At 51.8% G+C, this 24095-nt stretch overlaps 1 protein-coding gene and 2 long non-coding RNA genes across 3 annotated transcripts in view; 2 read left to right on the top strand and 1 right to left on the bottom strand.

Moving 5' to 3' along the window:
• Positions 1–24095, top strand: part of COL26A1 (collagen type XXVI alpha 1 chain) — a 190129-nt gene that overhangs the window by 120302 nt on the left and 45732 nt on the right. The gene's annotated exons all lie outside the window — the stretch shown is intronic.
• On the bottom strand, positions 9797–10969 carry LOC140687145 (uncharacterized). Its single transcript, XR_012061290.1, has 2 exons — positions 10588–10969; positions 9797–10483 (listed from the first exon to the last, which is right to left on the bottom strand). It is a non-coding gene; the product is annotated as an uncharacterized lncRNA (long non-coding RNA).
• Positions 19389–23737, top strand: LOC140686975 (uncharacterized). Its single transcript, XR_012060985.1, has 4 exons — positions 19389–19599; positions 21983–22043; positions 22743–22981; positions 23486–23737. It is a non-coding gene; the product is annotated as an uncharacterized lncRNA (long non-coding RNA).

The raw sequence follows: 24095 nt of genomic DNA, 5'->3' as shown, positions 1-24095 counted from the left end.
ACCAACTGCCCGGAGTTAGCGGATACACTGCAATTAAGGGCTCAGTCCCACAAGACTGCCGTCCCCGGCTTCCGATGCCAGCTGCAAAGGAGGTCCCCAGGCTACCTGCACTTCTCCCCTGCTGCTGAGCACAGATTCGTGGGTTCCTGGGACATCCCCTTAAGTTCAATAACTCACTACAGTGACTCACAGCACTATACTTACCATTACGGTTTTGTTACAAAGGATACAACTCAAGAACAGCCAGAAGGAACAGATGCATGGGGTGAGGGGGAAGGGGAAGGGGCGCCGAGCTTCCGTGCCCTCTCTGGGTGCGCCACCCTCCCTGGACCTCCGTGTGTTCACCAACCCAGCTCTCCAAACCCCATCCTCTTGGGTTTTTATGGAAGTTTCATTACATGGGCAGGACTGATTTAACCATTGGCCATCAGGGACTGAACCCAAACTCCAGCCCCTCTCCCTATCCCAGAGGTCAAAGTTGCGGCTGAAATTTCCAGCCTTCTAATCATGTGGTTGGTTTTCTTGGCTACCAGGCCTAGACCTAAAGCTATCTAGGAACCCACCAAGAGTCACCTCATTAGCGTGAACTCAGGTGTGGTTGAAAGGGGCTCTTTATGAATAATGGAAGCTGCTCCTCTTACTCAGGAAATTCCAAGGGTTTTAGGAGTTCGGTGCCAGGAACCAGGGACAAAGATCAAATATATGTACTTTATAATACTGCAGACATGAAGGCCTTCTGAGCTGGGACTGGCACTACTGAGTATCCTCAGGACACCCCACTTGGGGCCTCAGGTTTGAGGCGGGGGTGGCCCTGGTGTCTGGCAACGATGCCAGCAGCCATGGGACACAACGTAGGGATCTGCTCCCAGACGTCATTGACATCACAGCGTGAGGGCTCTGCTGCAGCCACGTACGTGGCATAGGGATGGCCGAGATTTGAACGGGGTGGGGGCTGGTGTTGCTGGACACTCAGGCCTTTACCCTTTACCGTGTGGGTAGACCCGTTCGATCAGGGAAGGCACCGGTGCCGCAGGGCAGTACACAGCGTGTGCTGAGGATACAGACTCTGCGGTCTCAGTGCATGTGGACCAGGGTCATGGTCATCACATTCCAAGAAAATGACCCCCAGGGCCACAGCACAGCTGGGATGAGGACAGCCCGTCCCTCAGCCAGCGGTTTCACCACCAAATCGCATTTATGAAATGCCCACGTGCTCCGAGAAGCCCATAAACACTGCAATCCATGGTGCAAACCCTCACTCCTTCCAGCTGAAGTACTGTGGTGGCGGGGGGCGGGGAACTCCCTGTGACCCTCAGGCTCTGCAGAGGGAAGGCATTTGGCCTGGGGTCCCCTGTTCCCACAAGAACCTCCTCAATGTTCTTTATGGCCACGCATTGCCTGGACTTCCCCCTCGGGAGGGGATGCATTTCCCTACTTGGGGTTGGAATGTTCCAGAATCCCTGTGCCTCACTCTGCTTTGAGCAGTTATTTATTGCCTGGGCCTCTCATTCAGGACTTCTCTCACAGACTTGGGGTTTTCTCCCCTTCCCCTTCTCCTGCCTCCCTTCCCTCATCCTCCGCTTCCTCTTTTTCCTCTCCATTGCCTACGTGCTCATCTTCCCAACTACTCTATGAGCTGCCTGAGGGTTGAGTCTTTCTCTGCTGCTTTTGGGTCTACAGGGACATCACCCAAAGGAAAAAAAAAGATGGAGTTTGGAACCTCCAGACCTCCGGTCAAATCAGGCCCCACCACTTCCTAGCTATGAAATTTTTGACAAGCAAATCATTTCCCTGAGCCTCACTTTCTCCCTCAATGAAATGGGAAAAAATCAAGCTTAGCCTGAAAAGGTCTTAGGAGGTTCTAGAAGCTTCTGGAAAGTGTCTGGCTCAGAGCCCATCTCCTGGAAGCACTCAGGGAACCAGCCCAGTGTCTGGCCCATGAGAAGCAGGTGCTGCCTCCCACTAGACCCAGGGGCATGATTTCCTTTTCCCTCCCCAGTAACCCCATGGAACAGGAAGGCGTCACCAGGTTCCCATTTTACAGATGAGAAAGATGAGGCTGAGTGGTTAAGTGGTTAGATGTAGGCCACGTGATTAGTAAGTGGCTGGTCCTGGAGCAGAAACCAGGTTTTGTCTTTGGCCTGCTCCACACTCACTAAGGGGAATGAATGCGGGATTACATATAAGATTGCGCCGTGGCTGCAGCCGGCTCTGTGAGGTCTCCTGAGGTCTTCAGAGGCCTCATTCAGAGACCAAGGTCCAGGGTGGATCTCCGGGCCACTCAGTCACAGAGTGGCCTCATGGAGCAGGGCTATCTACTGTGTGCATCTGTGTCGTGTTTGTGATGTGTGCATGGGCCCGGTATGTATGGCGGCTATGCACGTTTTCTGCATGCGCGTAACGTCAGTGCCAGTGCATGTGAGTGTGGGGGGTGGGTGTGCTGTCTGTGCGTGGGGGGTGCATGTGATACGTACGTGCGTGTGGGGGGGTGTGTCTGTTGGCAAGTGAATTGTAAGGTATTTGTGTCTCTGTAGTGTATGAATTATTATGTGCGTAATGTCTGTGCACACGTGTGTATTAGTGTGGGGGTATGTTTGATGTGGTGTGTGCAGGTATGTGGTGAAGGTGTAGTAAACCCTCTGTGGTGTTCTCTTGGATTGGTTAGATTCCCCTGAGATAATGTGTCTAATCTTGAACTTGGAGGATGTATGTCTGGCCACCTGCATAATGGAGGCTGAGTTGGGGTGGAGAGCTGGGAAGTGGGGTGTCTGACACTCAGTGTGTAAACTTGCACTTAACCTGCAGGCTTTCAGTGTGACTCTCTCACCCACTGTCACACCTGGTATCCTTCAATCATGAGATCCTGGTTTTTTCTCTGTGGAGAATGTCTCCAATTTTCTGCCTGAGTGGGCGTGAGGACCTAGGCACATCTTCCTCCTTACAGACTTTGCACCTGTCTTATTTTTAGCACTCCATATAGTTTCACTTTTCTCAGTACTGGATTCGCTGCCGTTTGGGGGAAGGAAAGAGCTTTTCCCAGCTCTCAGTGCGCTGTGGTTGACTCCTCTCCTATTTTCTTTGTCCTTGTCAATTTATATCTTAAAAAAAAACCCAACCCTCCAAACTCTTCCTTCCACTTCAGTGGGGTTTTGGGAGAGTGGCTGTAAATGTGTATCTGACATCTGCACCAAACACAGGTGAGTGGACAAAAGTGGCATGTCCCCTGGTGGAGGCAGGTCACGACACAGGGCAGTTTGGTCCAACAACCCTTAGTGCCTCCTCCCACCCAAAGGGTCAAGTTAAACTCTTTATTTAAAAAATGTGCGTAAGAAGTATTTCAAACGAACTACAAAGGACATAAAACACCCTGTAAGATACTTAGTTATCCACCACTGAGATTAAACAGTTGTCAGCATCATGTCATATTTCTTCAGAACAGTTTCTTTTTCTTTTTAACTTTTTATTTTAAAATAATTTAGAACAGTGTCTTAAAGGTATAAAGGGTTAACAGGTATGGCTAAAGTCTGGTCCAGCTAAAGCCCCACCCTCCAGGCCTTTTCTCTTTTCCCTTCCCAGAAAAAACACCAATCTCAGGTTGCTGTGTGCCATTCTCGGGCAAATTCCTGTGCTATTATTACATATTTATATCTGTAAAAGTACGTATGACTATGTGTTTTAAAAACTGCATATATGATGTTCTGCTCAGTTCATCCTTTTGCAGTTTGCTTTTTCACTTATGATATTTGTGAGCTTTATTCATAATGACTTTTTTTTTTCATCTAGTTCACTAATTTTGATTGCTTTCTGGTATTCTATTGCATGAATAGAATACAGTTTATTTATTTTTCTCCCACTGGAAGACATACCGCTTCCACTTTTTCACAGTTACAAGCAGGACTGCAGAGAACGCCCTCAGGTCCTTCTGCATGTGAGCAAAGTCTTGCCCAGACTGAGAATGCCGTTCTGTAACTCTTCTAGATAGTGTTAATCTCGTTGTTCCAATTTCCACTCCACCAGCACTGTACGAAAGTTCCCCATTGCCCCATTGCTCTATATCCTTGCCAATATTTGGTGCTACCAGAAGTGATTTTTTTTTGTACTCTGATAGATAAGAAATTGTGTATCATTTTAAAGATCTGCATTCCCCTAGTACATTTGAGTTTCAGCTGCTTTCAGTTTTTGTCCAGAAATTTTTGTATTTAGCCCCAACTCTTGAATGATAGTCGAGTTGGGTGTAAAATTCTAGGTTGATAATTATTTTCCTCCTGCAGAAGAGAGTTGTACTATTCTCTTCTGGCCTCTGTTGTTGCTGTTGAAAGGTCTACTGAAGATGTCTTTGGAGATAATTCATCTTTTTTCTCTGCTTGATGGTAAGTTTTTGTCTGCCTTGGGTGTTCTGCAGATTCACTGTGATTTATCTAGATATGAGTTGATGTACTTATCTGTTTGGGACTTTTGCAATCTTTGAATCCTTGATCTATGAAGATCCATATATTTTAAAATCAATTCAGAAAACCCCAAGCCATTATCTCTCCAGATTTTGTCTTTCTACCATTCTCTCTCTTCACTGCTTCTGGTACTCCTTTTGGATGCATAGGATCCTCATCCCATACTCCACACTTCTTAACTACTCATTCTTTCTATTTCTTTATGTTTCATTTTTGTGCTTTGGGCAAATTTTCCCCACATATAACTTTCATTTTATTAATCTTCTCCTCAGCAGTGTCCAATATGCCTTTTTTACCTATTTCATTTTTATTTTTAATTTCTCTAAGTTACATTTAGTTCTTTTTCATTTCTATCCAGTTTTCAACTTTTCCTTCTAGAGCTCTAATATTTTAAAACATCCTGGTTTTATATATTTCATATTTTCTTTCCTGTTGGGATTTTATTCTCTCTTGTTGTTGAAGGGTTTGTTTTGTTTTTTAAATTTATTTATTTTTATTGATGTTTAGTTGATTTACAGTGTTAGTTTCAGGTGCACAGCAAAGTGATTCAGTTATACATATACATACAAATATACAGATCATTTCAGATTCTTTTGCATTATAACTTATAAGAAATTGAATATAGTTCCCTGCGCTATACAGTAGGTCCTTGTTGTTTATCTGTTGTATATGTAGTAATATGCAGCTCTTAATCCTGTTGTTGGGGCATAACCTTCCTAAGTCTTCTTTGCCCTGTCAGTTATGGTGGCTGTTTTCCTTGTTTCTTTTGTAATTTTTTCATAGTCAGCTCTTCTTTGTCACAGTCAGCTCTTCTTTGTCACAGCTCGTTTTTTTGTGAGAATCCCTTGTAGCCAGGATTGTGGAACCATTCTCCCACAAAGTTTTATAAGGCACCTCAGAGCATCACTGGATAGGGAGAGATTTTATGTTAATTTCTTGGTTTGTGGGTTTCTGGATAAATTCTTCTGGGTTTATGAGATTAATTCAAACCCCAGATCCACACGAGGCACAGGCCTGAGGTTTGGCTGTATCAGGGGAATAAGAAGCTTCATTATTTCCCTCCCTGTGCAGACTGGAAGAGAATCTTTGAGAAAATCTTTCATGAAAGGTGCTGTCCTTCCCCCTTTCATGGACACTCAATGCATATGGCTGTGGAAACCCCACACTGAAGCAGCCAGGTTACCATGGTGATGACCCCCTCCTCCTTCCCCAAGGTCAGTCAGAGCATCCGCTCGTATAATAGCTACTCTATTTTCAGTTTCCTCTTCATTCTTTTAACACCTTCTTTCTTTCTTGGGAACTTAGCTATCCATTTAAAGTATCTTTTTGTTGTATTTTATCCAGCATTTCTGAGAGTTTATAGCAAGTGGTTTTCCTGATTTTCTTATACACCATCTTATTAGAACCCAAAGTCTCTACTTAATCTTCTTGCACCTCACTTCTGTGCTTATAAGACACGAATAATATTGCCTTCTACAGAGACTTACCAGGATCAGGTAAGGATTTATGTCAATAATCTAGCCACAGGTAAGTCCTCAATAAATGCTAGCAATAGTGATTACTATTACACTGACATCTTGTATGATTTTTTCTTTTTAGTGATATTTGTGGGTGGCCTAGCTGGAGGCCTTGAAAAGTAAAAAAGCTAATTTTCTCCCAGTGCAAGTTGTGATCTTTACTTGTGCCAAATTTCTTCTAAGAGGGAGGTGGGGGAAAAGCAATAAAACTGAAAGTTAGTGTTCATATGGCATGCTAGTTACAATAATATATATTATTTTATATCATCCCTATAATAACCCCAGGACATAGGAGGTTGTAACAGTCAAGATAGACCAGGTTATACTTTGGAAACAAACAGCCCCATGATTTTAGAGGGTTGGTCCAACAAAAGTTTCTTTCTTTGTTCAAGCTAAGTGTGCAGTGCAGGGAGGCAGAGAGCTCCGCATCTCAGAGCTCCTTGCGGCACCAAGTTGACAGAAGTTCCACTGTCTCGCACCTGCACCGTGTGCAGCAGTTGGGGAATGGAGAGTTGCATATGGACTTTTCACCACCTCAACCTCTCATAACTTACTGTCCCAAACAAGTCATGTAGCCCTGGTCAGCTCCAAGGGGTCAAGGAAATGTAGGGAAGAAAATGGGATTTGGAGTGATTACATTTGTCCCTGCCACAGGCAGAATGGAAAGATACAAACTCTTCTCAGGCATCTTCTAAGTGTTCCACACTGTCCTGGGCACACGTCCCACTTTCTCAACTCTGCAAGGCTGCAAAGTATCTTCACATATGAAGACACTGAAACTGGAGAGGTTAAGGAATTCATGCAAGATGCCCCTTCTAGTTAGAGAGAGAGCCGAAATTTGGGTTCTGCCTCCTGATTCTGTATCATCTATTTCCACCAGGGGAGAGAAAGAGCCAGAGACATGCAGGGAGGTGAGAGGAGGCCAGAGGGCAGCTCTGGACATGTTGGCACTGAGAGGCGCTGCTTCCTTTCCCAGGAGCCCCAGGAGCAGGGGAGCCTGACCGCTTCCCAGCTCACCTGTGTCGGGTATTCAGCCCTCAGCTTTGGGGACTAGTCATGCTGTGCCAGGCACACGTGTAGTTGGAGACACATCCCAAAGTCGGGCATGAAGGCTGGGTGGTAAGCGTGAGTTTGGGTCCTTTGTGCCACAGGCTGTTGTGCTGCAGGGGCCACCAAAGCTTCCCCGGGACATGCACTTGAGAGCTAATGGACCAGAAAGGATGTGGTCCTCATGGTCACGGCCTCTGTCCCCTGACCTTGGCTTTGTTTGCCTGGCTGCTTTGGCCAGGATGCTGGGGTCTACATCTGATATCTCTGTGTCCTCAGTGTCCAGGATGGGGCTTGGCCCTGGAGAGGCCTTGGGAAAGGCTCTTTGGTGGGACAGAACTGACTGTTCTGACACCCGTGAGAGCAGGTTGCTACAAACCAGTAATTGTCTGGGCTGGATGGGGAGGCTTGGAGTGGGTCCAGTCCTGGCCACTGCTTCGTGTGACTTTGGGATAGCTACATCCTCTCCCTCAGCCTCTGATTCTCATCCTGGATGGTGGTGCGGGGTGAGGGCGTGGGGTAGGGGGTGGGCAAAGTGATCCCAGCGGGTCTGAGATTCTCTGGGATTCTGGGATCCATCTTCCCCTTCCGGCATGGCTGAACCTTGGGAGCGATTTGGTCAGGGACCATCAGCCCTGCAGAGGAACCAGCTGAATTCTTGGTTCCCAGTCTCCCCCAGAGCCCGAGCCTACCTGTGTCTCCCTTATGGCAGTCTTGGGGTTCATCCTGGATCTTGGGGTTCACAAGAAAGGAGGGGGCCAGGGCTCTGACCCTGGGCTGGGGGGGTCCTTCAGAGGCGGCTCTGCAGGGTAGGGCTGGAGCCAGCCCCCCACCCCTCCAGCCGGCCTCTGCCTCTGCCCCCGGCAGCTGCGGGGAACAGGACCCCGGCTGCATTTATAGCATTTCTGTCTGCAAAGGCCATGCAGTTGTTTCAGATTCGCATACAAATCGGCATTAGTGTAGTACATCTGTTGTTAATCCACTTCCCGGTGGAAGGGGGATGCCAACACGTCGTTTATTAGGCACGTCGATCCCATAATGTCCTTTTTTGCTGCCTTTGTCTTCTATCGGAGCCCGTAATGGGTTCCAGGATGTCTTTTATTTTGCTACAGACCACGTTTCCTTCTGCCTAACAGATCAGAATGTAATGGATTCCAGGATGTAATTTATGCTATTTTGGAATCAGACTCTGTACTATTAATTCTAAAGCCTTTGGGCAATCTCCAGGGAGGCCGGAGTTCTCCGTTTGCCCCCGTGGTCATCAGACAGGCACCGGGAACCCAAGCACAGTCCAGGGATTGGAGGGGGAGGGAGCCCAGGCCGACAGCTCCCAATTAAGGGAATTCCAGGCAGGCGTGGGAGAGGAGGCCAGAGGGTGCTGGGGAGACAGACAAAGGAAGCTGAGAGGATGCAGGGCCAGGAGGAGGAGGCACAGATGTTCTAAACACCCAAGGGTGAGCAGAACCCCGGGACTGGTCGCAGACACTGGACCACAGTTTTCGTGACCCTGGGGAAGAGGACTTGGACCCTGGGCATCCAGGGGAATGAAGCTCCAGGGAGGTGTCTCCCGGAAGAGGGCAAGGCCATGTGAGCAAGAACACTGCCCTGGGAGCCACCAGGCCTGGCTCACAGCTGACCCAGGTGATCACTCCCCCTTGCTGAGGCTGGCATTCTCCACCCAAAGCCATCACTGAGCCTGAGAGAGACATCAGAAGGGCTGAGGGCACATGAGGTTCTGGAGAAGCCTGTGGACTTTGCTCCTGAGTGCAGAGTGTGTCCAGCAACACTGGCCAATGTGTCCCCAGCTCAGGCAGATACCCCCTACCCACACGGTGCCTTGGTGTGAATTGGAGAAAGGCAGCCTGACCTCTGGGAGCATGGGACCCGGGGACTGCCCTCCAATCAGGCTCTGAGGGTCTGGGAGACATAAGGATCTCTGCTGGGCCCTGGCCTTGGGGCCACACACACTCCGGGCCCTAAGCCCACGGGCACACTGCCCAGGTAGATCTCCAGGGGCTTCCTGCCCCCAGGGCAGTTGACATTGGGGAGGCTGAGGAGGAGGTGTGAGCTTCTGAGTGGCCTCTAGCCTGCCTGTGTCCCATCTGGCTGTGGCCACTGACTGCTGTCCTGCTGGGAGCTCCCTCTGTCCCTGGTAGGGCAGCCCCTTCCTCCCTAGACAGCCTGGGCTGTAGTCTGAGCCCCTCCATCCTGTGTTGGGCTCCCAAGCCATGCTTGCCCTCTGCCTGCTGCCAGACCTCGGGCGCTAAGGGCTGACATGGCCCCAGGGGTGGAGGGGCTCCTCCACGTGACATCAACCTTTCCCTTTATGACACGGTGTTCAGTGCTCTCACCCACAATCCTGGACACCTTCTCAGGCCCCTCCCCTGAGGTGGCCTGTCCCTCTCAGGGGAGGGGCTCAGGACCAGCCACCCTGCCTGGGGGTGTGTTTGGGGGCTTCGAGGAGTATAGAGTCCGGGGTTCCCCTCCCTCCTCCAGGAAGATCATGCTTACATGTAGGACTGAGGCCTTCAGCCACTCGGGCCACCACTCCATCCCCAGGGCCTCCAGCCCAAGTGCCAGCCAGCCCTTTGGTGAGGGGAGCGCAGCCCCTATAGCCGGGTCTGAAGGGGTTCTGGGTAGAAAAGACCACCTCCCGGGGCAGGTCAGAGCCCTTCACCGCCGTGGTCTCTGGAGCTGCGAAGCAAACCCACAGTGTCACATATCGCATTATCTTTCACACTGAAGCCTTAAGAAACGTTGTGGTAAATTATATAGGAGATAAAATTGACCATTTTAGCCAGTTTTAAGCACAAAATGCTGCGGTATTAAGTATATTCACACTGTTGTGCAACCACCTCCCGCCATCCGTCTCCAGAACCTTTTCATCATCCCGATTACACTGCAGGGTTTTAAGGGGTAAGAAAGTTGACTGTGTGTCCTGCCCAGCGTGTTCTTCCGGGTTATCTCCGCCTTTCGATGTCTTTGAGGTATTTTACAACTCGGTAAAGCTGTCCCAAACTAGGAATAACGCAGACAGTTCTTGTCCATATTAACGTAAATTAATCGAGCCCAGTGGAATGCAGTTGGTTGCTGCCCTGGGGATGGGCCGGTTCGCATTTATTTGTAAATTCATCCCAGTTTGCCTTATTCGCCTACATATTCTTGTGGTTCTAAGAGCTTTCTTTTGAACTGCTTGTAGCATCTTGCTGGTTTGTTCCCTCTTTAATTAATGAGTTCAATAAAATCTGTGACACGTGTTCATTTTCTGCTTGTGCAAGAGCCATGTTGTTTTTCCTCTTTTGTTAGAATTGGTCCTTTAGGAACAGGATTTTAGTCTGCGGAGCTGGGGGTGCTGGGGTTTAATCCCTGACATGCCTCAGCCCAAGTCACATTCCCACGTGGCGCTGGAGTAGGTGGACACTCAGCAGGGCTGGGGATGCCTTGTGAATCAGCCACACTCTTCACGGGAGCCTGTGAGGAGCTCAGATCTGATAGGTGAGGAGGTCACATGGTGGCTGGTGGGGGCTGGCGGGGACGGACGGGGTAAGGGGAGGAGTGGGGGGCTGGGCCTTTACCCTGCTGTCAGAAGGGCGGGGCCTGGGATCTTCTCATCCTCAGAGCTGGGGAAAGAGCTGCCAGATATATGCCATCCTTGGTTGCCCTGGGAGAAAGTGACAGCAATCACAGTCGGCCAGCCAGAGCTGAACAGGGCCCTGAGACCATCTTGCCAACTAGCTTGTGTCACTGCCGAGGCCCCACGGCCAGTTTGGACCCGGCCAGGCTCTGAGCCCCTGTGCCAGTGCCCACTCTGATCCTGCCACGTCTGCTGTCGCTGACCCTTGGGACGTCTCTGTGAGGTGTGGCTATGGTCACTGCCTCAGGAGAGTCAGGTGACCAGCCCAAGGTCACAATGTGGCCAGGTGGACTGTGGCTAAAGGCCCTAGGCCTCCAGCCCTGTCCTCCCACTGACATTAGAGGGTCAAGGGGCAGTAGGAGCCCCTCAGCCCCCGGGGGAACAAACAACATTCCAGGGTGCCTGGAACTGCTCAGACAGTGGGCTTTTGTTTGGTTCAGAAGAAAGGGAGTCGTTAAAAGAAAGAATCAAAACAATAAAAACCATTTGCAGGGGAAATGTAAATACCGTCTGCCGGGTGACTGTTCATTTGGTTAAAAAAAAATGCATCTGTCACTGGGGGAGATTGCAGGCCCAGTCCTCACGCAGCTGTGTGAGGGGGCAGGTCACCTTGGGCCCAGGGCCGCCCCTGGTGGGTGCATAGTGCGGAGGAGGCCCTTCCCAGGGTCTGTGGATGGTGGAGCTCCCCTGGCAGCTGGCTCCCAGCAATCATAGCATCCCCCAGTCTCCCTCTGTCCATCTGTCCTTCTGTCCTTCTGCCAGCTCTCCAGGGCCTTTCTGAAAACTGCACTTTTATGGGAGGCCTCCTGGAAAAGCAGAGAGACATAGATTCAAAGTCTCCAGGTAAGCTCTTTGCGCCTCAGTTTCCTCACCTGTAAAATGGGGACAGTCGGGCTTTTCCCAGTGTGATCTTGTCAGCTGTGCACTGGAGCCACCTCCTACTTGCTCAGGAGAGCCTATTTTGCACATCACCTCCCACCTTCGTGTTCAGTGATGTCGTTTTAATAGCTTGCAGTCAGCCACGGTGGGAGTATTTCCACCATGGAAACCAGAAAACACTAGGAATGAAGGATTGGTCCCTCGGACAGCCAGTTGTTAACCACCTGCCAGCACAGCCCTGGAGGTTGTGCAATGGTGCGGTAGGTGTTTGGTCCCCTGTACTTGGGATGCTTGTCCCTTCGGGGGTGAGAGGACTTTGATGTCAGAGTATGCGAGATCACTGGGTTTGGATGGGCTGACAAGTGTGAGTCCTTGCCTGGAGGCTGAGATGTTGGATGCCTGAGGGAGGGTCCAGTGGTCCTGGATCCAGCTCAGCACAGATGCTGAATTTAAGAGGGTAGGCGTTGAACTTCTGTGGAAGTGACATTTCCTACTCTCTCTTCTTGCCCAGACAGTGGGACCGTCTGGGGAAAGCATTCTTTGTTTTTTCTTAAGAACGGAAACAGTAGCTAGAAGTAGTGAGGAAAGGAATACGGATAATGACGATGATGATTTGTCAGCATCTCCTGGGCAGGCGCCAGGTGCCAGGTATGGTGGGCAAACCAGGGCCCTTGTTGCATTTAATCCTCAAAGAAGGCAGGTGTTGTCATACTCCTTTCATGGGGGAGGGAAATGAACTCAGAGAGGAGCGCCACTGTGAGGGGCATCCGGTGGGTGAATGCCAGAGCTGGGGCTGAAGCCCATCTTTGCCCCACCTCACTGCACTAGGGAGAGAGAAGCCTCAAAGACCAGGCCGGTCCTCACCCGCATCCTGGCTGCCCCCAGAGCAGCCCGCGCCCCCTCCCTACTCCTCCCCTACAAACTGGCCAGTCTCCTCCCCTCCTCCATCCAAGTTTAGGCAGGTACTCCCACTCCAGCCCCTCCCTTTTTGCCCAGCAGGCTCTACTTGTTTGCAAAGGCCCAGCTCAGAAGTTGCCTCCTCCATGAAGCCCCCCAGACTTCAATGCGGTCCTGCAATGGAAGCTTTGCGCCATCATCACAGTCCTCGCCGCACTATGTGGGCACCACTGGGCATCTCAGGCAGGCCCTCTTCACTTTTGGTGTCACAAACCCCTTTGGCTCTCTGTGGAAGCTCACAGGTATTTTCTCAGACTAATGTTTTTAGTTGCATAAAATAAATGGTCAGGATTACAAATTATTGCAAACTAGGTTTTCGAAAAACCTTTTTAAAAATACAAATTATAAGTAGAATAGTGCGTATGCTCCTGTACCGACACACAGATAGCAAGATCTAACCAAACCACGGTCCTGAAACTCCCAGAATTTCAAAGTCGTGCTGAGCGTAAACGAGATTTCTAGACAGCTGTAACAATTTCAACATGAGTTCTGTGAATTCTGTAGGGAACCAAGATACAGGTACTTCTGCTCCCACATTGTTAGTGTTGTTAGTATGGTCGTCATGGAAAGGAAAGCTAAATTTCAGGTAGAGGTTGGTGAAAATAAAGATGTAACTCTTTCCCATCCCAGTTCACAAACTGATTTCTGCCCTTGGACCCTGGCTAAGAACCTGTGTTCCAGAGTCAGGGTTCCTTGAGGGCTAGGACTGGACTTTGTCTGCATTTCTAGTACTTTGAGTCATGCCTGCTTTGGACGGTGCACACAAGCTGAGTCTAGCAAACAGCAGGTTTGTTGAATGAGTGAGTGAGTGAGTGAGTGAGCGAATTAAATGGAGGAAGACACGGCAGGGGGCCAGGCCTTGCTCTTCCCCAGGCTCTGGTTCTCCAGCTGCTCTGGTTTAATAGCGTGAACGTGACTTGGCTGGGCCTGGCCCCGTGATGGGGAGCAGACGCTGGCTGCCTGGAGCGCCGTGGGTTGCGAGCAAGACCCCCTCTCTGAATCGGGGCTTGTCACTTGCTGCCCCGAACTGGCTGTGATTCATCTTATCTCTGGGGCCGAGGGGCTGTGCTCATCACGCCCCAGCTTCCCCACTGTCTCCAAACCTTCCTCCTGGCCAGCGCAGCCTGAAGGAGCTGCCGCGGTTGGAGAAATTAATTGACCTGATACTACGCTGGCCCGGAGAAAAACAGATTTCAAGTGTTGTCTTAAAGACGCATTACACTATCCGCCGAGAATGTCAGGCTATCAAGGAGCTGCCGGGGAAGAGGAGCCATCACCCCCAGCTGTCACCGGCACACAGTGCAGGGTGTAACGTTATCCTAGCTCTGGCAGTTCGGGGCTTTGCAAAGCACACGGCCTCAATTTCCCTTTCTTCCCAGGAGAAGCCGTCCAGCTCTCTAAGTTTCCAGGGGAACTCTGGCGATGGGATTTGGAGCCAGGGCACAGGCAGGCATTATGGACAGCCTGGGGTGCTGTGCACTGCTTCCAGACACTCTGGGCCCGGAGCCTTCCAAGGCCTCCCCCATAAACCAGAAAGTGGCTCAGCATTGCTCAACAGGATCTAGCCCCCAGCAGCCCCACGTCTCCGAGCAAAATCGGCATGACACTTTCCAAGATCATTTGCTACTGTCTGGAATGAAGCAGGGTCTCACACCCGCTGACTCCTGGACCAGTGGGCTGCGGCCAGGGCCCAGGGCTGATGGAAGACCATGTCCCGCAGGAGTTATCAGAGCTCAGGAGCAAAGAGTGGCTTGGGCCACTGACCTCCAACATGGACGGGGAGGTACGTGTACCTGCCAGGTGCCAGGGGCAGCATGATCTCTTCAAAGCAAGACGTAGTGAAAAGGGCCCCCTTGGCCCTCGGTGGGCAGTAGGTGCTTGTGGCTCACTCTGTCTGCCAGGCTGGAAAACGTGCATCATACTTAGCCTTCAATGTTTCCTTCCTCTGGATCTAGTTTGTTACCAAAATGGGTCTGCAGCTTTGGGGAAGCAAAGTAGGGGATTGCCAATGTGGCTGCTGGCGGGAAAGGCAGGCGATCGCTCTGCACTCCCAGTGTTTGGAGCGGCGACCTTTGGCTCGGCCAGCAGGAAGTTCGTCCTAGTCTGTGTTCGTCTGATTTTGGCTGTCTTGTGCTGAGCACCTTGCGTGCTGGGCACTGGGCTGAGCACTTTAAAGACATTTACTCTTCATTGAATTCCTGCGACTGTCATGAGAGACTGGCATCACGTTGTCGACAGGGAAACGTGTCTCTCAAGGCCGAGAGAAGTTGGATAGTCTGCCTGAGCTCTCCTGGGTCATAGCACCAGGGTCAGGACTTGAGCTTATAACCTGTAATAATTTGTGTCCCAAACCACTAAGGAAATAAGTGGAAAATTAGAGAAATAAGACCCAGTCATTGTCTCCAAAGAGCTCAGGCCCATCAGCAAGGAAATGGACACAGAGGCAGATAAACTGGACGTGGCCTGATATGTACCATCGCAGAGGAGGGCACAAGCTGTGGGTGCTCAGGGGTGGGGCGGCCAGGAGCCCAGGAGCCCAGGGGGACTCCCTAGAGGAGGCAGACCTGGAAAGATGAGGAGGAACTGGCTGGGTGAGATGCACTGGGAAAGCCTTCTTGGTGGGTGGACAGCAAGTATGAAAATGTGGAGGCAGGTTCAGGGAGAAATTAGTGGTTCTTTGTAAGCTCCAGAGCACTGGCACAAGGGGTGCACGACTGGGCACGCTGATGCCACCTGCCCAGGCTGGCTTGAACTTGGTCCTGTCGGCAATGGAGAGTCATTCAAGGTTGGTGAGTAGGGAAGTGGCTGAGCGCAGAGCTATGTTTCAGAAAGAAATCTGTGATGCTCTAGCAGGAGGATTCCAGACAGGAACGGGGATTCAGGGACAGTGGCGTGGGTGCAAGGTGTTTCCCTCACTCACCACGTCCATTTGAGAGGAGCCATGTAGATTGGTGGAAGGAGGTTTCTGGTCCAGGAATTTCTCCAAACGCAAGCCCTTAGTCTGGCTTACAGAAACACTAAGCCCGGGGCTGCCTCCTGTGCCGGGTTCCTTGGTGCTTCCCCGGGCATCCTGTCGTCAGACTCGCATCAGAATGACTGATCCAGGAGTGAGAGGAGAGAGGAGATCCAGGTGTGAGAACCGGGCATGGGGGTGGGGAGCTTTGAGCAGCCTCTCACGCCTCTGAGCCTCATTTCGGTGTCTGCAACATGCCTGGTGTCCTTAAGGTGCTGCCCACCCAGGAGTTACCTGGTGATGCCGGTTTGAATTGGAAACGAGCGAGCAGCAGTGTATTTTCCTGGACAAGTTTGTCACCAGCTTTGGTGAAATCCCAGTGGATGTGTTCCCAAGACAAAAGCTATTATCTTTTGGAGACACAGACTGAAGACAGATTCTTTGGGGCCGGGCACTGGCTCCCCGCTCCCGGCACCCCCGAGAATCTGGTCTCCGCCGAGTGCTCGCAGGCATGGGTGTAAGCTGATCCCCGCACCGCAACGGCGCATTAATGAAAGTTTTGACAGAGAGATTTCATTTTGGAACTCACATTCCCTGAAGGGTTTGTAATAATTGCGCTTGAAATGGAGCCATCAGCCTCAATGCTTTCCAGATTGGGGAGCAGAGGTATGCTTCTCTCTGGGAAGGTCGGGCTGAGATGGGGAGGCCCTCAGCCCCTCTCTGTGTGGACGCAGGGCCACTGGCTGACCACAAGACCTTGTGTCCACAGCTGTGGTCTCCGTGGCCTCCCAGCCATCCTGGAGGGTGGACGTTAAGACTCACTTTACAGCAGAGCAATGGTGGTGAAGGAACTTGCTGGGGTCTAAGTCACAGACTGAGTGGGGACAGACTGGGGGCTCCTGCCCCCACTCTGCTTCTTGCTTCTTGTCCCAGAAAGGCTTTGGGACATGTCTGCCTCCCAGAGCCCAACCCTTGTGTGATTTATTCTCAGGTATGTGGGGGCCCTTCTCCAGCTGGGGGGCAGCCACGGAGCAGGGCAACTTCTGGCATCTGCCTCCCACCCTCCCACCTGTCTGGCTCATTCTACCACAGGACCCCTTGCTCCCTCCACTCAGCCCCCTGACCCCGTGATTGTACCTCAATACCACTTGCCCACTCCCACCTCAGGGCCTTTGCACTTACGGTTTCTCCCATCTGGGACACTCCCCCATCAAGCCACCTAATCAGAGTGGCCGCTTCTCCATTTCACCTGTTCCTTTACTTTATTTCTTCCTATGGCCTTTATCACCTCCCAGCATACCAGTGCCACTTAATTGACTGTTATTAATTAATTAATGATTATTACGCTAATTATCTTTCTCCACTGGAATGTTGATCATCCCTCTAGGGTTTTGTCTACTGTTTTCCCTGATGTATCCTGTTGTTCCGTAAATACTTGGGGGATGAATGAATGGGTAAATGAATGAATGAATGACTAATGAAATAGACATCCTGAAAGGTAACCTTCTGCCATGTGTGGCTTAGGGATTGGTGGAGTGCAGAGTGGAGAGGCCATCAAAGTGGCCCCACCCAGATTCAAAGAAGTTTATTGCACATGTCAGTTTGGGCCAGTCTTGCATGAAACTTATTCTTCACTGGAGCTGGCACAGATGGGCTTTGTTGTGTCCCAGAGCTGTGGGGAGTGAGGCCAGGCTCCACAGCTCCCCACACACTTGTGTGTTCTCCCCTTGGCCTGGTGGGATGATCACCCCAGTTTGCAGATGGGGAAACTGAAGTTCAGAAGGAAGATCAGCCTGCTCAGGGATTGTCACTTGGGGGACATAGAAGTCACTGTTTCTAGCAACCTCCCTTAGAGCCCTTGACGTGACCACAGGACTGGAGAGTGGGGTACCCACCAACACAGCTCTGGGGGAGGAGGAGGGATGCTGGCCAGGGATGCAGGTTCAAGTCCTGGTGACAGCAGTTCCCAGTGGTAAGACATGAGCAATCCCTTCACCTCCTCATTTGTAAAGTGGAGATAACCATGCTTTGCTCACACGGTTGTTGAAAGGACAAGATGACATCATATTTATGAAATAGCGGGAAAAGCTGATGAACCTTACCCCAAACGGAATTTTGGTGGCAGTCATCAGTGCTGATGCGATTGTCATGATGGGGAGGTGACCCTGGCTCCCACCAGCCGGGAGGGTTCTGGGGTGCCGGGTGCAGGGAGCCAGTGCCCCAGCCCTTTAGGAGAGTGGCCTCCTCCCTGCTTTTCTGGGGAACAGCTGGATTCATCTGCATGCCTTCAGCTGTAAGAGCCAGGAGCCTAACGTACACCAGGGGAGTCCTACAACTCCCAGAACTGCAATTGGGTAGCTTGGAGCTGGCCTCGGGATGGACATGGACCAGGGAGTCAGCACCCACCACCACACTCACCCTCCTCCCAGATCTCTTTCTCTGTCTCTCATCTTTGGGTCTTTCCCTGGAGTGATTCCCCTTTGTACCCTCAGAGGAGTCTTTCCCCCAGCCCAGGGTACAGCCATGAGTGACGCACGCTCACAGCCTGACTGCTTGAGGCCCAAGAGGAAAGGAGGCTCTGCCTGATGCTGGAGAAGAAAAAACTCCCAGGGCAGGATTCTGATTGGCTCAGCCGGGTCACATGCTCGCACAGCCTCTCTAGGAAGGCAGAGGGGCAGAAGTGTTTAAAGAGATGGTAGCTCACACTTCCAGAGTCAGGAGGATGAAGGATTCTCCCTGAAATACTCCCAATAATGCCGTGAAGCAAGCCTTATATCATATCATATCAAGTCAGTCATATCACATTACATCATCACATTAATATATCATGTGCAATTATGTAAAATATATAACATAATAATATATATAGTATCGTATAATATTATGATTGTTATCCCCATGTACTGGTGACAAAACTGAGGCTCAGAGAGTTTGGGCAACTTGCTAAAGGCTACACAACCAGCCAGTGGCCAGCCACAACCAGGCTTTTGTTTCCTCACTGAGCCTTTCTGCCCTGATCCAAGTGTAAGGCCCAAAACAAGCTCTGCCACTTCCCAAGGTTCCTGTGCAGGAAGCGTTCCTGCCCATGGGGGCAGAGGCAGCCTCAAGACTCTAGCGCAGCTTGAACTGCAGATCTGTACTTTGCTGGAAGGAGCAGGGTTGTTCTTGCAAACCACTCCCCTCCCTCCTGAGTCTCCCAAGATCTGAAACCTCCTCTGGGAGCTGGTGTGTTTGAGGAGAGTGTGTACAAATGCCCAGTGAGGGCTCTCTTTCCCCTGGCCGACATGCCCAGGGCTTGGGTACCCAGTGGGCATGGAACCAGGCTTGGTGGGCTGGTGGCATCTCTTCCAGATCATGGGGAAGCCCAAGGAGTGTGCTGCACCTGGCCTTATTCAGAGACCCCTGATCTGGGGAGGAAGGGGATCTTTTGACAACAAACCCTATGCTCACAGACCTCCAGGGTGGTCCTCTCTAAGTCACCCTCATCTTTAACATCCTTCGTGTAAGCTGACCATCTGCTCACATTGGTCCAGGAGCATTGATTCCGGGATGAAGCCAGGCCTCTGGGGTGGGGCTATCAACTTCATTAGAACCAGATTCTCACTGCAGGGCTCAGGCGTTGGGCCTCATAACCGGAGGTGTTTTATTTTTACTCTTATTAAAAAGAAAATTGCCCCGATCACTTAAACAAAGCCATTAAATTTCATGTAGAGATTTGCCAACTGAAATAAGCCTGCAGGATTAGGGAGGAAATGGGTTGGTGGCCATGAGATCCATTGGCCGGCAGACCCGCACACATCCTCATGGCCCACCCTGCTCCATCCAGCTCCCTCTGCCGTACTATTGGGTCTGGAGGTGGTGGCTGTGGTGGCAGTGGGGCCAGGCCAGGAGGCACTGTGAGCTCAGAAGTGACATCCTCCAGAGACACTCCCTCTCTTCAGGACCAAAATGTTCTAGATTCACTGGGCACTTCCTCCAGGATGCCTACCCGGGTGTCTCCAGGTGGAAGCCAAGCTCTTTCTAGGAACTGACACTCTTTTTGTCTCGTGTCACTCTCTGTCATGGGGTTCATCCCCACAGTCCTGGGCACAGTCCCTGGTCTTCATTGGTGCTCAGACTCTAGCCGTATGTGCTCCTGTGTGTGAAGCGTGTGTGATAAGCCAGGTACGTCCACACACCTTGTGTGCAAGGATGGGCTGTGTACATAGTGTGTGTGTGCTTGGATGTGTGTGAACGTGGATGTGTGTACGTGGGCTCTGTGTGTGCCTAAGTGTGTGCCTGTGTGAGTGGTGTGTGCATGGTTCTACAATCTTAGTCCAAGCAGCTCTCTAGAGAAATACACGTGGGATATATTACCCCAGCAAAGCCTTAGAGGTCATTTGGCCTAACCTTCTTTTTGTTCAAATGGAGAAACTGAGGTTCAGAGAGGGGACTGGGCCTTCCATTCCATCTGGCCCCAACTCAGAAACTCCTTCAAAGCTGGAGGCTGTTTTCTAAGGGACTGGCAGCTGCCAGGGAGGAGACAGGGCTTGGGTGGGGGTTGGGCTGAAGCCCCACCCTCCTGGGGGATCCATGTATGGGGCCTTGTAGCTGCAGCCTGGAAGGGCGTCTTGGGCAGGAGCCCCTTTCCCTAAGCCCATGTGGGTGGGCAGCTCAGTCCATGCATTCTTGGGGGGCCAGTCCTCCCCTTGGCAGGCCCCCCGAGTGGCTGTCCACCCTCTTCCTGGGTACTTCTAGGGAAGGGCACTCCCTCCTTCCAGCCCAAGGCAGTGCCAGCTTTCTCAGGGAGCACCTCCTCTGACCCTGCACACTGTCTCTGGTTGTCCCCAGTGCCCATCTGCGGGCCCGTGCTGCCTCCTCCTCCAGGGTGAACGGGCCCAGTGCCTTCTGTGGCTCCTCCCAGAAACCCCCCAGTGTACCCATCACCCCCAAAGACCTGGGCTGTGTGTACACGGTCCCCCCTGTCACACACCTTTTTCATTATTTCTTTTCTCATCAGTGATGAGACTGCACCCTGGGCCCTAGACCTGAGTCCTGGGTGCAGGGGCTCTGTGGGGCTCCCCCTTTTCCTCTGCTCCTGTGATGCTTTCCTTCCCGTGGCCCCAGTGATGCAGGACGCTGGTGGCAGTGCAGCTGTCACCGCCCTGTTGGTTTGTCTCAATGTTCCTGGTTTTGTGCGTCTCAGAAACGATGGCTGGAAAATGAGGTGTGAACCAGCACTTCCCAAACTATCTCCTGGCACATGAATCGCCTGGGGTCCTGGTAAAATGCAGATTCAGGTTGGGCAGGTCTGGGACCACACCTGAGAGTCTGCGTTCTGCACTCCTAAACAAGTTCTCAGGAGACGCGATGGATGCGGCCGGGCTGTGGGCCCCACTTGGAGCAAAGCTGCTGATGAAACAAAGAGCTCAGAGAAGGAGTGCCAAGGCCCGATGTGGGGATTCGAGGCTTTCAGCCTGAAATCATGGGCACTGGTCAGGTTTGAGAGCAAAGGGGCATGGATGGACAGGCATCATTCTTTTCCTTAGTGAGTCCCTGGCTGCAGCTCTCTTCTGGGTTATTGAATTCAGCTCCAGAGCTGTTGGTGGAATCATGTTTGGGCTCCTATGGGGTCTGCTCCTGCCTGTTTTACAGGTACCCAGTGTTTACAGTGATTTCCGGGAAGTGGGGCATGTGTACATAGGCACCAGCTGACTCTCTGCAGTGGGTCCAGCATGAGGGAGGTGGTCCTGAGCTATCTCTGTGTCTCTTGTGGACCCCAACTTCCCCGTCCCCCTGGGTTTACTGCCCTGTGGGAGTCAGCGCCCACTCTTTGCCTCAAGCTGACCCCTCCTCGGGCTTTGAGATGTAGGGGTCCAGGCTGTGTGCCCTCCCCTGTCTATGCAGTTCCCGATTCAGGGTGTTTCCACCACGATCCTCTCCATGCCTGAGGCTCCAGGGTTTCTGTTTGTTGGGGTAACATCGATGCTGCTGCTGAGAACTGACCTGTGTGCTGGGGTCTGTGACTCACAAAACATCTCCCTCACTGCCTCATGGGCCCTTCTCCAGGGCCCCGAGACACCGTTGGGGCAGAGAGGGTTTTGATTGTTTTTTTTAAGTGACTCATTACATACAGGAGACCCCCGAGCTCAGAGGAATTCAGTGACTTGCCCACAGTCCCCAGCCACCAAGTACCAGAGCCTGGGTTCTTGATTGTGGTCCAGATTCTCTGATTCCAGCAGGGACTCAGGCCACTGTCAGCCCCGCCCACAGAGTATGTATGTGTGTGTGTGTGTGTGCACGCCCGCACGCGTGTGCATGTGTAAGTGCCTGTGTGGACTTGTGTCATGTGTGTGTCATGTGTGTGGACAGTCATGTGTGTGGATGGGGCTGAGTGGGTCTGGTTATGCCCATGGGTGTGAGCCCAGTGTGTGTGCATGAGCAGGAGTGTACACAGCACGTGTATGGGGTGATGCTTCCCCAGCCATTTAGAAATGGCCCGGGGATGACCGTGGGAAACCACAAACTGCACAATGTTTGCTTTTCATTTCCTTTGTGTCCCACCCAGAAACCTTTTTGACATCCGTGGCAAGTGGAATCCTCTTGGAACCAGGCCCCCAAAGGTCCTGGTAAGCTGGAGCAGGGCAGCCCTAGAGCAAAAGGAAGGCGACCAGGAAGGAAGGGCAGGATGTGGGACTGGGGCTCACGCTTCCGCCCTGAGCCTCCCGGGTGCGGCGTGTGGGGCGGGACTGACAGCCCAGGGAGCGCAGTCTCGGCGCCTCCGATTCTAAGAAGTCTTCGGGAATCCGTAGGGATTTGCCATGTCTCTAAGAAGCAAATTTGATCTTCATGTCCTTCCACCCCCACCCACTGAAAGGGGTCTTCTGTGAGGTGGCCACTGGTCCCTCAGCGTTCTGGTAGAGTCAGATGGAGCCAGGGTCACATGGTGACACTACACAGTGACACTGCGTGTGACACTGGGCCAGGTGCTTTATGTGAACTAGATCCCACCACAACGCAAGGAAGTGGGTCCTAGTATTACCCCTATGTTGCATATGAGGAAACTGAGGCTCAGAGAAGTTAAGTGACCTGCCCGGAGTCACACAGCTGAATAGAGGTGAGGCCAGACTTAGACTTGGGTCCTAACCACTGGGGTCACTGCCTCTCAGTACTTCTGAATGCTGCACGCGAGTCAGGCGACTTTGGGCAAATTATAGAACTACAGAACAGGGGTCCCCGCAAGGAGAGAATGACAGAACATACGAGGGAAGCATGCCTGGCACATCATAGGTGCTCAAGAAACCCTTCCTCTGCCTTTCCTCCTCCAGACACGCCCATTGTGGCGGGCGGTTAGCAGAATGGGCTCTGGTCCGCATGAGCCTGCCCAAGATGGACATCGGACCTGTGGGTGGACGCTGCAGAGGGGGATGTTGGGCCAAGGATATGGATTCAGAGGAGACTTGCCCATGCTCCCCGGACATCTAAAGGGCTATCATAGGTGGGGAAGGAAGACCAGTGGGCACACCTGGGACCAAGAGACGAAGAAGGGAAGATGACCCACTGACAGGTTCCCGGAGAGGCAGTGGATTTCCTGTGGGTTGGGGGAGGTTGAGGCGAAGAGTCACAGAACACTAGGGTGGGCGTGTTCATGTTTAAGTCACTTTCTGACCACTTCATTGCAAAGACCCCACAAAATCCAGTAGAGACTAGGGCCACTCCAGCAGCCCCGCTCCCCACCCCTTAACACTCCCCCCACCCCTCTGCGGAGAGAAACCAGAGACTGTCAGAGATGGAAGTCACCTTTTACATCCAGGTCAAACACCTCTTATAGGTGGGGAAACTGAGGCCCAGCAGCCCAGAGTTGAACAAGCACTTGCCCAAGGTAACACAGTGTTGTTACAGGCTAGACCTTCAGTCTCCTGATGGCCTATTGGAGCACGCTTCCCTCCCCACCTTGTCCCACTTCTGAGGACCCTAAGACAGCAGAAGCCAGACCTGGGGCTGTCCCCCCATCCCCCAAGCCACAGCCATTAATTTCTCCCATCCTGTCCTTCCCCCTCCCCTCTGCCAGGTTCCAGAAAGCCTTGGTTTTATAGAGGGAAAGACATGGTAAAAGCAGACCCATTCAGAGCCTTGAGGACAAATCTCTGAGAGTCACCAATTACCTGATCCTCAAAGACATGCCTTTAACTTCCTTCCTGCTCGTCTTGATTGCATGGCTGGGCGGCCTCCCGGAATCCCGGCTGTGACAGCCATATTGCACACACATGTTTTCTAATAAGCCAATGCTGAAAACCACATTAAAATGGTCTGAGGAGAGGGAGTCACTTTGTAACATGCTTGATTTTATTTTATTTTTGACTTGGAAAGAAGCATGTCTTGGCTGCTAATCAAAGAGCTGGTGGGGGCCTCTTAGCAGAAACCAAACCCATCCCCCGCCAGACTCACCCGCCCGGGGCCCCCTCGGACAGCGACAGCGGCTCCGGCTCCAGAGAGCTGAGAAGGGGACCCCAGACCTTGGGTGGGCCACGTGGCTGGTCCAGATGCTGGAGGTGGGTCCTCGGTGCCAGTCTGTGTCCACTGCATCCAGGCTGTGGGACCCCAGATCTCTTTGTTCTTGTCATTTAGCTGCAGCGTTCCTGGGGTGTCAGGCAGGACTCTGTTTGTTCCCAGAAACGTGG

This window comes from Vicugna pacos, chromosome 18 (genome assembly GCF_048564905.1).
Source record: "Vicugna pacos chromosome 18, VicPac4, whole genome shotgun sequence".
NCBI classification, from domain to species: Eukaryota; Metazoa; Chordata; class Mammalia; order Artiodactyla; family Camelidae; genus Vicugna; species Vicugna pacos.
This window is presented reverse-complemented; position numbering and strand designations above follow the sequence as displayed.